We start from the raw sequence: 13,833 nt of genomic DNA, 5'->3' as shown, positions 1-13,833 counted from the left end.
GACTGAATTGTGTCCCTCTCAGAATCACATTTTGAAGTCCTAACACCCAATGTGCCTATATTTGGACATGGGGCCTTTAAGGAGGTAACTAAGGTTAAATGAGGTCATAAGGGTGGGGCCTTAATCTAAAAGAATTAATGTCCTTATAAGAAGAGAGAGACTAGAGCATTCACTTTCTTCCCACGCACACAGAGAAAAGACCATGTGAGGACACAGCAGAAAGGTGGCGTCTGCAAACCAGGAAGGGGTCCTCACCAGAAACCAAGTTGGCTGGCACCTTGATCTTGGACTTTTAGCCTTCAGAATTGTGAGAAAATAAATTTCTGTTGTTTAAGTTACATAGTCTGTGGTATTTTGTTATGGCAGCCCGAGAGGACTAATATAAAAACCTTATATGAAAAGGACTTGGGAAGATTTTTTTACTTGTTTTTTTTTTGTAGACCCATGCTCAATGCATGAAATCAGTGGACAGTGCAGCTGCTAGAACAGCTAAAGCCACCATGGCCTGAACTGCTGGTGTTTGTCCCCATCCAGGGAGAGGATAGAGCCCCTGCACTCTGCACAGGTCAAACCACATCTGAAGATTGTGTACACCTCTGGTGCCACATTTTGAGATAATGGATACAGGGATACCAGTAAGGGGGAGAATTCCAGAAATCTCATTGTTTGTGAAACAGTTCAAGGAACTAAGGATGTCCAAAATGGAGAAAAGGAAGTTGAGAGTACATAGAAATGTTATGTGCCAGGATTGCCAGGATTGAAAAGCTAGCACCAACATCAAGGAGAGGAATTTTTAAGCAATCAGATTTTACCCGAACATGAAAGATCCTTCTTGCACAGTTATTTAAAACTGGAAAACATTACCTAGGAAAGAATAATCTCCCTACCTCTTGAAGTGACCATCTCAGGCTAGATAAATACGTGAAAATATTTGTAAGTGTTTTATATGAATATTATACAAATATACAAAAAAATATTTGTAAGGTGCCCAGCACAGTGGATTTCTTCTTCCTTTGAGGGGACAGCCATCCTTTGATACATATGCATTGCAAGGCATAAACCATAAAACAGACTGTTCGTGAGACTGGACACTCAGTTTGTATTACAGAGATAACTATACATGTCTCAATATTGTGCAGAAATCAAAGTACATTGCCAGGCTCCAAATACGCCACATCCTTTATTCAGTTGAGCAGTTCTTGATTTGGAAAGTTTGCCCCCAGACAAACAAATATTCAGATTATGGATTTTGACATTGCTCTTCATATTTGTGAAGTAATGAGTCTATTCTGTTTTCAATATTGAAATCATTTTAGGAACAGAATAAAAACAAGTGAACTTCCATAAATAAAACAACATTCTTTTTATGATTATAAATGTAATGCTTGTTCATGGTAGAAAATGTGGAAAAGTACACGGAATAAAAATAGTCACCCAGATTCCATCTCTAAGAGATAATCATGGTTAACATTTTAGTGTATTTAATGTCAGTCATTTTTACTATGTATAACCTTATGTGTATTACATACATACATCCATCCCTTTTTAAATTAAAATTGGGTCATGTACTTTTGACAATATATAACACATTATGAGCAATGCCCTACATCATCAAAAAATTTGAAAATGTGATTTTTTAACAACTGTGCCATATTCAATGCATGAATTTATCACAATCACAATAAATTTCAACATTTGCCCCTTGAATGTTTACAGTGTTGCCAACATTTCACTGTTATAACTGCCACCCTGATCAACATTCTTGTACAAATATCTTTGAATACATCTTTTATTATTTTATTAAGCTAATTGCAAAGCATGGTATTAATGGGTCACTGCATCTAATCTGTAAACTTCTTGATAGAAATTGTGTCAAATTGCCCTCTAGAAAGATTGCATGAGTTTACATTCGTATTGTTGGTACATAAGGCTGCCAATTTTCAGTTCGTCCATCAATTCTAAGATGTTCTGTAAAAAAATAATTTTGCCATTTTTGATAAGCCAAAGTGGACTTTCAGTTTCACTATAATTTTTCTGATTAGCAAAATTAATTTTTTTCCTTCTATGTGGTTATGGGATTTAAATTTTTTCTGTTAAGTTTTTTCATGTTCTTTGCTATTTTTTCTATTGGCATTTGTCTTTTTCTTGTTAATTTGTAAGGGCACTCCATAATGTAAATAAATTAACTCTTTGTTATGTATTTTTTTGAGTTTATCATTTTTCTCTCAATTTTTCACCATTATTGAAGAAGTTTTTCAAGGAACTTTTTTATTAAAACCATGCATCTTTTCTTCTGTAATTATTTTTCATTTAATTTATGCTTAGAAAGTTCTTTCCAACCTTAAAATTAGACATATGTTCAGATATATTTTATTCTATTTTTTATAACATTTAAAATCTTTTTCCCCACTTTCCCCCATTATGTCTTTTAAATATACAATGAGATATGAATCTAAATTAATTATTTCCCAAATGGTTAACTAGTTGCCCCACACTATTTACTGAATATTCCTCTCTCCTCAACTACCTGAGATACCACCAGAAGTGTATCAATTCATACATTATTACTATACTTTTATAATTATTTGAGTTTTAGAGTAAGTTTTATCCATTAATCTTTTGAGTGGTATTTATACAAGATTGGCAAAATGTCATTATTGAAGCTGGGTAATGGGCACATGGGAGTTCATCATGGGTGTTCTCTTACTTTTCCTTTGTATTTAAAAATGTCTCTAATAAAATGAGTTTATTACAGTTATAGTTATAGGAAGTCTAAGCCTTCATACTAGAACTCCTATATCTCCCTCAAATCCAATATTCAGTTAATTATTACCAAAGCCTAACACGGCCCTTAAAACCTCATTCCTGCCGCTTCAGCTCAGGCAGCTCCCTTTTCTTTCCTAGACCTCTTGCCCATGTACTCACTGCTCCAGCTGTCCTCACATCAGATCCTTTTGCCATGCCCTCCTTTTTGCACTGGGGTCCTTTCCTGCCAACCCGAACCATGCACCCTGGAATCTGGCCTTAGCACACTAGTTACTCTTCTCTGATCTCGCTCTGCTGCATCACCTTGGTTAGCTCTCTCCCTCTAAAAAGCATCTGCCCTCCTTGTTCACCTGGCAAACTTGTGTGGCCCCTTCAATACTCAAAGGAGGCCCCAGGCTTAGGAAGCCTTCCTTGGGACTGCACCACACCCCTAGCCCCAGCAAGCTGGATGCTCTCTCCTTGAGGTTCCCAGCATTGAATAGACTACAGTGTATTTGGTTACGCAGCTAGTATTAAAGGGATCTGAGAGTCATGTTTATTTGTTTAACCTCAGTGCTTAGCAAGAGTCAATGAATAGTTGATATGTAAATAAAAATAAAAGGAAAATCTGATTTCTAAAGCCACATGAAAGAAACAATTATCCTAAATTGGAATTTAATTGTGCTAATTTTTCTGTTTCTTATTTCCCAAGTATGGTGGCGTCTCTAGGTTCTATCCTAATGAGATGCAGATTTACCATGAAGCTAATGGAGTTTAAGTTTCAGGGCCCCTCATAGTACACACTCCTTCCCAGACCCTAGGAGGAGCCTGGAAACATGCTCACATTGGTCATATGATATTGTAATATATGTAAAATACAGATCTCTTCCCTCCCATTTCCCTTTCTGGTTGGATGGTGATAGAGTGAGCATGGGCACTTCTGGGATTCAGCTAAGGAAAGGCTGAGTTAGAAGTATAGCAGGGACTTCCCTCGCAGTCCAGTGGTTAAGACTCTGCACTTCCAGTGCTGGGGGCATGGGTTCGATCCCTGGTCAGGGAACTAAGATCCCACATGTGCTCAGTGTGGCCTAAAAAATAAAAATTATAAACAAAAAAGTATAGCAATTTGAATGTGATCCAGCCTATTTATATGGTTTGCAGTCATTTCTGTGTACAGTTAAGCTATGGTTAGCCAACCCGGTGTAGGAAAGGCAACTCCTTCCACCCACTCTGACTCATCTGATCTCGTGACACAAAATTGCAGGGCCACATGTCCTATGGTGATGTGAATGTGTCCTGAAGCACCGATCATAATATGTGAGTACTAGCAAAGGAGCAAGGTTTAATATCAAAAGCTCATCTGTGAAAAATCCTTCTAATCATTAGATGTGTGCAATATTAGTCAAACAGATATTCTTGCCTATTGGGGAATGTTTAAAATATAATGTACACTATTATATTAAAGTTTTTTGATGGGAATTGAACAAAAGAGAATTTCTCAGAATTTTTGTTTGCAGGGCATACCTCAATAGTGGTGCGACCACCAGTGATGACCTCTGTAGGAAAAGTTGTGGCTTTGTCTGTGTCAATGTCTAAACCTGACCTTTCTGGAACAGTGATGAGCGATGAAGCTGAGGGAAACTTTTTTAAACTACCAATAACTAAACAAATGTTCATCAGCCATGCTCCAAAATTGAATTATCTTTCTATAGTATCAACAGAAAATGATATTATTACAAAATTTTTGCAAATATATACTTGTATTAATCATGTTGTACACAAACTTACTATGTCAAGAAAGCTGGAAGAAAAGGTATAGAGAGATTTTTTGAAAAGAGGTGCTCTTACAACTCACTTTGGATTATGGCATCTAATATCAGAGGTCTGCTGAAACAGAGACTGTAACACTTGCTGTATTTTTAAAGGGTTATTAGTATTTGGTTCATTTCACTTTCCTGCTCAAAATCCTTCAGTGGCTCCCCACTGCTGACAGAGCTCAGTCTGAGTTCCCTCACCTAATCTGAAATGCCTTTCAGGCATGTTCCCTCCATTCATTTCCCTCAAGCACCAGTTATTCTCTAGTCATTCCTTCTACTCCTAATTCCTTCACTTTGTACATGAATATCCTTCCCTTCAAGATACCACCCAAATCCCACTTGTGCCATATCCCAGAACACTGTTGACTGAGGCAATCTTTTTATATATTCACTTTCCGAACATTTATTCTCATTATTGCTTATTTGGCAGAGAGGGGACCTGGTTCTGTGTCTACTGGGTATGTGACTTGGGGCAATAACTCAATATCTCTGAACTCCCACTCTTCTCATCGTATAAAGATGGAAATGAGGCTATCTGAATAATGTCACATGGTCATTGTGAAGATTAAATAAGCGAGTACATACAAATCTTGCGGTGCATTGCCTGGGCTTGTGTGGCTGTATGACTGCTTCTCGGGTCCCTCTTTTATCAAGAGTCTGCATGTGGTGAGGCAAGGAGGTCCCACACTGTGACAGACACTCTGCTTTCTCCATCCTTGCTGCAGCAAGATGGCAATGTTCTTACACATTCAAATGGGGAACAAAAGCATGGAACTGAGCAACTTTGGCAACCCAGCCCATTTTATCAGTAACTTGTGTATTCTACCACCCTTCTGAGAATTCTTTTTCTTTATGGTTGGGACCTCTTTCTGAGAAATGCTCTGTGGTATGTGGTTTGAGGTCCCAGAAGCAGAGAGGAGCTATGGACAGGGTCCTACTTCATCTTGTGACACAAGGTGGCTGCACCAATGGAAGGCCAAGTGGAACATATTTGTAGGTTTTCAAAAAAAAGTCAGTTCCTTCCTATTTGGCCTTTTACTCATATTATAGCTTTTTTGCAATGAATATTTTCTAATCTTTTCAACTAGATTGTAATCTCCCAAAGATAGGAACCCTGTGTGTGGCATATTCCAGGCAGTCAACCTTAGACTGGATGGTTCCCTAACTCCCAGTGACTCTCCCAGGGCCATGTTTAACACTACCCACATGGCCATCACTCTTTGACCCAAGAATGAAGACACGTGGCTCACAGTGTCTAGCATGGTACCTGCATCCTTATCTCCAGGCAGTTAGTATGCATCCTTCCCTGAGTCCTGTTAATTTTACCTGAATATCTCTCTTATTTGTTACTTCTCTCTCTCTGTTTATCACCAACACCCAAGTGTAAGCCACTCTCATCTCTCACCTGGGCTCCTTCAATCACCTCCTAACTGATCTCCTTATAAACATTCTAGACCCATCCATCTGTTGTCAAACTATAGATGGAATGATCTTTTTAAAACAAATCTGGCCACTATGGAAAACAATATCAAGATTCCTCAAAAAATTAAACATAGACTTACTATATGATCCAGAAATTCCACTTCTGAGTATATACCTTACTATACGATCCAGAAATTCCACTTCTGAGTATATACCTAAAACAAAAGAAAGCAGGAACTCAGACAGATATTTGTATAGCCGTGTTCATAGCAACATTATTCACAATAGCTAAGAAGTGGAAGCAACCCAAGTATCCATTGATGGATGAATAGATAAATGATATGTGTTATATACGAAATTCTGACATATGCTACAACATGGATAAGCCTTGAAGACGTTATAGTAAGTGAAATAAGACAACTACAAAGAAAAATACTGTATGATTCTACATATAATAGGTACCTAGCATAGTCGAATTCATAGAGATGTAAAGCAGAACAGTGGTTGCCAGGGGCTGGGGGAAGAGGAGAGTGGGGAGTTATTATTTACTGGGTATGGAGTTTCAGTTTGGGAAGATGAAAAAAGCTCTGGAGATGGATGGTGGTGATGTGGATGTACTTAATGCCACTGAACTCCACACTTAAAAATGGTAAATTTTGTCATATATATTTTACAACAATTAAAACATATACATAAGGATGGGGGAAACAAATCTGATCATGTTACTTAAGAAATCATCAAAGAAGTCCTACTCTTCTTAGAATAAAATCAGAATCATTAGTGAGTTGACCAAGCTTGTATGACCTGAGCTCTGCCCATGTCTCCATCCTCTTCCCCACCTCCTCCATCTCTGTGTTCCAGCCACTGGCCTTGTTTAGTTCCTCAAGGACTCTTGCTCCCTCCTACCTTAAGTCACCCCTCTGCTTGAGATGCTTTTCACCTAGATATAATGACTTCTTGGTAAAATACTAAGGGCCCGTTGCTGTACAAACCTGGGATCATGTTTCAGTTGATAACTTCCTTTCCTTGAAAAGTTTGGTCTGTCAAGATAAGGAGCATGTGTCTCCTATGGAAAAGCAACTTTGAGGGTTGGACTTCTAGAACTTGAAGTCTCTAGCTTTTTTTTTTTAAATGTTTCTGCTGCTTCATTAAGTTCTTCTCAAAAAATAGACATTGCTTATGTCTAAATATCTGATACTAAAAGATGACTTTCAGTGTTTCAGGAAAAAAAAGAGACTAACATTACCAATCGGAAAATTGTGAGTTAAACAGTGTTTCATGCTGTGAGCAGTTAATGAAATGAAGAAACTGCTACCAAATTTTGTTGTTTGGAAATCTATATAGCTTACATTTAAAAAAAAAAGTTTAAATATCATACAAAAATTTGACATTTTTTGGGTGTTGAATTCTCTGAGTTTCAACACATGTATAGGTTCATGTAACTACCACCACAACCAGAATAGAGAAGTTTTATCACCCCCAAAAAACTTCTTCATACTGCCGCCTTGGTAATCAAATTCTCCTTCAGCCTCTAGCCCCTGGCAACCACTGATCTGTTCTCCATCACCATTGTTTCCCTTTTCCAAAATGTCAAATACATGGAATCATACAGTACGTAATCTGAGGCTGGTTTCTTTCACTATAACGCAAGGTTCATCCAGGTTGTTTCATTTATCTACAACTCATTCCTTTGAAGGAATTTGGGTTGTTTCCAAGTTTTGCAGTTGTGAATAGAGCTGCTATAAACAGTCATGTACAGGTTTTTGTGTAAACACAAGTATTCATTTCCCTAAGGTAAGTACCCATGAGTGGGATTGCTGGGTCATACGGCTAGTGTATGTGTAGCTTTATAAGAAATTGCCAAACAATTTTTCCAGAGTGGATGTACCATTTTGCATTCTCACCAACAATGTATGAGAGTTCAGTTTGCTCTACATCCTCACTAACACTTGATTCATGAGGTTTTTTTTTTTTTTTTTGAGAATTATACTTTCTACAAGATATGTAGTGATTTTTCATCATGGTTTTAATTTACATTATCCTAATGGCAAGTGATGCTGAGCATATTTTCACTGGCTTATTTGCCATCTTTATATCCTCTTTAGTGCAGTGTTTGTTCAAGTCTTTTCCTAGGTTTTATTTATTTATTTATTTACTATTCTGTTCAGAATATCTTTTTTGTTTGAACTCTATTAATTTTCTTTTTTTTTTTTTACATCTTTATTGGAGTATGATTGCTTTACAATGTTGTGTTAGTTTTTCCTGTATAACAAAGTGAATCAGCTATATGTATACATATATCCCCATATCCCCTCCCTCTTGCACCTCCTTCTCCCCCTTCCTATCCCACCCGTCTAGGTGGCCACAAAACACTGAGCTGATCTCCCTGTGTTATGCAGCTGCTTCCCACTAGCTATCTATTTTGCATTTGGTAGTGTATATATATCAATGCTACTCTCTCACTTCGTCCCAACTTCCCCTTCCCTGCCCCTGACCCCTGCATTTTCAAGTCCATTCTCTACATCTGCATTTTTCTTCCTGTCCTGCCCCTAGGTTCATCAGAACCATTTTTTTTTTTTTTTAGATTCCATATGTATGTATTAGCGTACGGTATTTGTTTTTTTCTTTCTGACCTATTTTACTCTGTATGACAGACTCTAGGTCCATCCACCTCACTACAAATAACTCAATTTCATTTCTTTTTATGGCTGAGTAATATTCCATTGTATATATGTGCCACATTTTTTTTATCCATTCATCTTTCGAGGGACACTTAGGTTGCTTCCATGTCCGGGCTACTGTAAACAGTGCTGCAATGAACATTGTGGTACATGTCTCTTTTTGAATTATGGTTTTAAATTGGGTTGTTTGTTTTCTTACTGTTGAGTTTTGAGAAATTTTTAAAAATATATTTTGAATATGAGCCCTTTGCTGGATGTATGATTTGGAAATGTTTTATCCCATTGTGTAGGTTACCTTTTCATTATCTTAATAGTCTTATACAGAACAAAATATTTACTTTTGATAAAATCTAATTTATTGATAATTTTTCATCTCTAGATTGTGATTTTTATGTCATTTTAAGAAGCCTACCTCCAGGTTATAAAGATTTTCTCTTAAATTTTCTTCTAAACTTTTTATTTTTCACATTTTGATTTATAATCTATTTTGAATTAATATTTGTTTATGGTGTAAGATTTAGGTAGAGCTTCAGGTTTTGCATGTAAATGTTTAATGGTTCCAACACCATTTGTTGATCCATTGATATATTTCTCTTGGTAATTTCTAGCTTAATTCTATTATGGTCAGAGAATATACTTTGTTAACTTCTTTTAGATTTGTCAAGATTTGTTTTATGACCCATAATAGCCTATCTTGATGAATGTTCCATGTGGACTTGAAAAGAATGTATTATGCTGTTGTTGGGTGGAGTGTTCTATAAATGTTAATTAGATGCTGTTAGTTTATGGGGCTGCTCAGTTCTTCCATATCCATGTTGATTTTCTGTCTGCTTGTTTGCATGATGACTAAAGAGTGTTAAAGTCTCCAATTATAATTAAGAATTTGCCCATCTCTCCTTCCAGGTTTATCAGCTTTTTAAAAAAACATTATTTATTCATTTATTTATTTAAATATATTCTTTCTACTTATTTACCAGTGTGCATCCTCCAAAGGTGACCAGAGTTTTTTTTTTTTTTTTTAATTTGCATCAGTATGAACTCATGGATTTCAACATACTTGATGGTGTATCAATCCATTCCAGTTCACATCCCTAGTGATGATCAAATAAGCAACTTCAAGTTGGCCTCCAAGTTTCTGTAAATGAATCTGGTAGCCTTCGAAGACTTCCTTGCTTTTTGTTAATTGAAGTATAGTTGATCAAATTTTGCTTTATACATCTTGATGCTGTGTTGTTAGGTGCATACATATTTAGATTATTATGAGTCTTAATGAACTGACTTTTTTTTTTTTTTACCATTATATTATGTTCTTTTTGGCCTTAGTAATTCTCCTTATTCTGAAATATACTTTGTCTGACATTAAGTTCGACATTCTAGCTTTCTTTTGATTCATGTATGTGAAGTATATCTTTGCCCATCGCTTTACTTTTAACCTACATATATAAGGAGGGTTTTGTGAAGACAGTATATATTTAGGTTTTTTTTAGGTACTCTGACATTCTTCATCTATTATTTGGTATGTTAGGCCATGTACTTTTGGAAGCATAGTTCTGATAGTGACTTTAAGGTCTTTGATAATTCCAACATCTGTGTGACTTCAGGGTTGACATCTGTTAATTGTCTTTTCCATTGAGTTGAAATTTTCCTGGTTCTTTGTATGCAAACTAATTTTGGATTATATCCTGAACATTTTAAATACCGTACTAGAATCCCTGGGTCTTGTTTACATTCTAACAAGAATGTTGATTTTGTTGTTCTTGTTGCTGTTGTTGCCATTGTTTTGGTAGGCATCACCGAGATTAGGTTTGGGCCACAAATTCTGACCTGGCCTCTGTGGGTTCTGGTTTCAACATAAATCTTTTTTCAAAGTATTTTCAGTGCTGCTCAGATCAGTCTGGGTGGCTAGTTTGTGACCTGTGCTCAGTTCTCAAGGCCTGTGGAATGCCAATTAGGGTCATGCCCAGGTAGGAGGTATACTTAGGAGTTCATACCCAACTTCATGGAATCACCCTCCTGATCTTGATCCTCTCTGTAATTCTGCCAACACTGCTTTTTGTTCTAAGATTTCTCTTCCCAGTTCTATGACCAGAAACCTGGGACTTGAATTTCCCCCCTGTTCCATAAACTTCCAGTATCTGTGCCTATGTCCAAGGCCAAGTGGTGGGAGGAGAAAGGGCCAAAGAATATATAGCTGTGTGTGTTCACTGTGCACTCTTGGGACACAGTTCCTTTGATCAGAAAGAAGGTTTAAGGTACCCTCCTACTGCCATTTATTTCACTGTGCTACCTCCAGTACTATCAAAGGATTGCTTGTGGGGGCATTATCATAGGAGAGAAGAGAAAAAAATAGAAGAAAAAGCCCAAGGTGTTGTCCTCAATCACTCTGTCCCTTTTCTGCTCCACAGACAAGAAAGGGAGGTCTTCTCTTGTTGCTCTTTCTGTCCACATCTGGTGTGTATTTCAGTGCTATAGGCTATCTTTGATTCCTGACTGGGTAATATTGGAGGTAAAAAATGAAAAACTCACCACTGGTTCAGCGGGAGTTCAAAGTCTGGTCTCCTTCCCTGATCGACCTGCTACCATCCATGGTTATGGTCCTCAGAAACCCCCTCTTTGCATTCTATCCAAGCTTTATAGTTACATTCAGTGGGAGAGGCAGAGTGGAGTGTTTTACCCCATCTTCTCTACAACCAGATCACAACTTACACTTTAAAGATCTTTTTTACAATTACAAAATTAATACCTATGCATTGTAGATACTATGAGGAATATGCAGGTAAGGAAAAAGAAGAAAGTGAAAATGACCCCCAATACTAACACTTCAGTGTAACTTCTATTTATTTGCATTGTAAGCAAAATTAGATCATGTTGTACATGTGGTTTTCTTTCTTTTCACATAATATGCTGTAGACCTATTTCCATGGTAATACACATTCTTCTTCAAAACCATTTTTCAAAATTGCATGGCAAGTATTACTTCATTTGAGTGTGCACTCTAATATTTTCAACTAACTTCTTATCATTCAGCATTCAGGTTGCACAGCTTTTATATTGGTTGCAGCCAATGGGTAAGTAGCTGCAGAAATCACAACAGAAGCTAAATTCTCTTAAATCCTCTTTAGGGCCCATATGAATCTTTGAAACAAAAATATGCTATTTTACAACTCTGACCCCACCTCCAATTGGCAAAATTTATGCTCTACAAAGAGGACCACATTTTAAATGCAATGACCAGGATTCCTATAGAGAACAGAATAAGAAGGAGCTCTGCTATAAAAATAGCATCTCACATCTAAACACAGAGGGAACTCCATCTGGGGTTAGATGCCCGAAAGAGCAGCCAACAGTGTAGTGTCCTTAAAAATAAGTGCATCACCATTATTTTTATGTGTCTCTGCACCTCAGCCCCTGCCACACGTGATAAAGGTGTGCTTGTGCCTGAATGATAGTGACAAGATGCCACGAGGAAGTGTTTGCAGATGGCTGTGGTTTAAAAAAAAAACAAAACACAAAGAACTCTTTAAGTCTTCCTTTCACCCTTATTAAAATTTGGGGAAGATTACCATGGAATTTGTGCTCTATCTCAGAAACAAATCATAACCCTTTCATAAGGCTGCCCTAGGCCACCTGAAGTATAGCTTATTATTTCACAGTGGCTTGATAAATGGGAAAATGTATATGAAAACCTTCAACACACACTTAGAAAGCCCTAAGCCAAGCCTGCCTGTCCTGCTGACTCTATTAGAGAACTGACTGGTAGTTGGCCACTTACAATAATAATGCAAGGTAAGGTTAAAAAACATGCACCTACACTTATGCATACACGCACACATGTATCTTTGTGTGTGTATGTGTATATGTACATGTTCATATAACAGCAGCTCCATCTATGATATTCCATCAGCTCTGCAACTCGAGATTCTCTAAGGTGTTTTAAGGCTTATTGAAAACCCCATGGATGCTTTGTAGAGTAATGTATGATATCTAAGCATAAAACAATGGGGAAAATAAATAATTTTATAATAAGAACTGAGGGTCTCACAAAAAGATGGAACACTCTACGAAGTTAATCCCTACAAAATCTAACGTCCTGGAAATAAACAGGCCTGGAGGTCAGGTTTGACAGTAATAAAAATAATCATCATAATACCTGAAATTTAAGGAGCATTTACTTTGTACTCTTGTGCTTACAGCTTTCTCTTTCATGCCTTTAACAGTTTAAAATCAGTCCTATTATTTTTCCAGCAAGGAAACAGAGCTTTGGAAGAGTTCAATAACCTGCCCAAACTCCCACAGTTGTTAAGTTCCGAGTGCAGGATTTAAACCTGGATCTCCCTGACCCCAGGGTCTTGTTTTTAACCACCTGTTTTCTTTTCCTTGGTTTCCCTGTTCCAGACTCAGAATAACCCCAGCCTCTATGTTCATTTGATTTCACCCCAACTTTGGTTTCTGGATTCCATTCCAGGTATGCCTTACTTGGGGGGCATCTTTTACAGAGTGAAAATATTTTTTTAAAAAAGAGGTCTTTCTGGATTTCTGCTTCCTTTTGCTATAGATATTGGAACAGTTTCAACAAGTAAAGCAACTCGGCATATATAATAGGAATAAAGGAAAACAATTTCTATGACTACTATTTACCTCTTTACCTCTTCTCCACACAATGGAGAGAATCCTGCTTTGGCCCCAGAGCTGCTGTCCTCCTGTACCTGCCCAGGGAGATGATGAACCTTGCAGCCTTTGCTTGGGCCCAATCAGAGCAATGAAGAAATAAACACAAAGCTGGAAATGTGAAGGTGGGAGTGACTTTGGGAAGAACTGCAAACTATTTGTGGAAAAATAAAAAAGAATGAAGGTATATGGAAAGCTGCAAGGGGAGGAAAGCAAGGACAGATGTGGGCTGGGGGGAGGGGTCTTCAGGGAGCTTGGGTAAAGGGGTGGAGAAACTTTGGAGTGAATGATAGCACAGAAAAAATGAGAAGTAGTTGGTGAAGGGCAGCAGGAGAGTGAGTGGCATTACTGCTCTTATTCGTTGGGTCTCCTTTCAGATTCTTCCAAAGATGGAAGAAACGTCTGGTAGCATTTTCATTATTTTTTATGACTGCTCTGTGTTTCTGCAAAAGTGACCTCAGTCTAGGGCTGAGCCGCAAGTGCCCCTGTTACAAATGTGC

Source organism: Balaenoptera borealis (assembly GCF_965194805.1).
Source record: "Balaenoptera borealis genome assembly, chromosome: 3".
In the NCBI taxonomy this organism is placed as follows: Eukaryota; Metazoa; Chordata; class Mammalia; order Artiodactyla; family Balaenopteridae; genus Balaenoptera; species Balaenoptera borealis.
Note: the sequence above shows the minus strand (reverse complement) of the source record.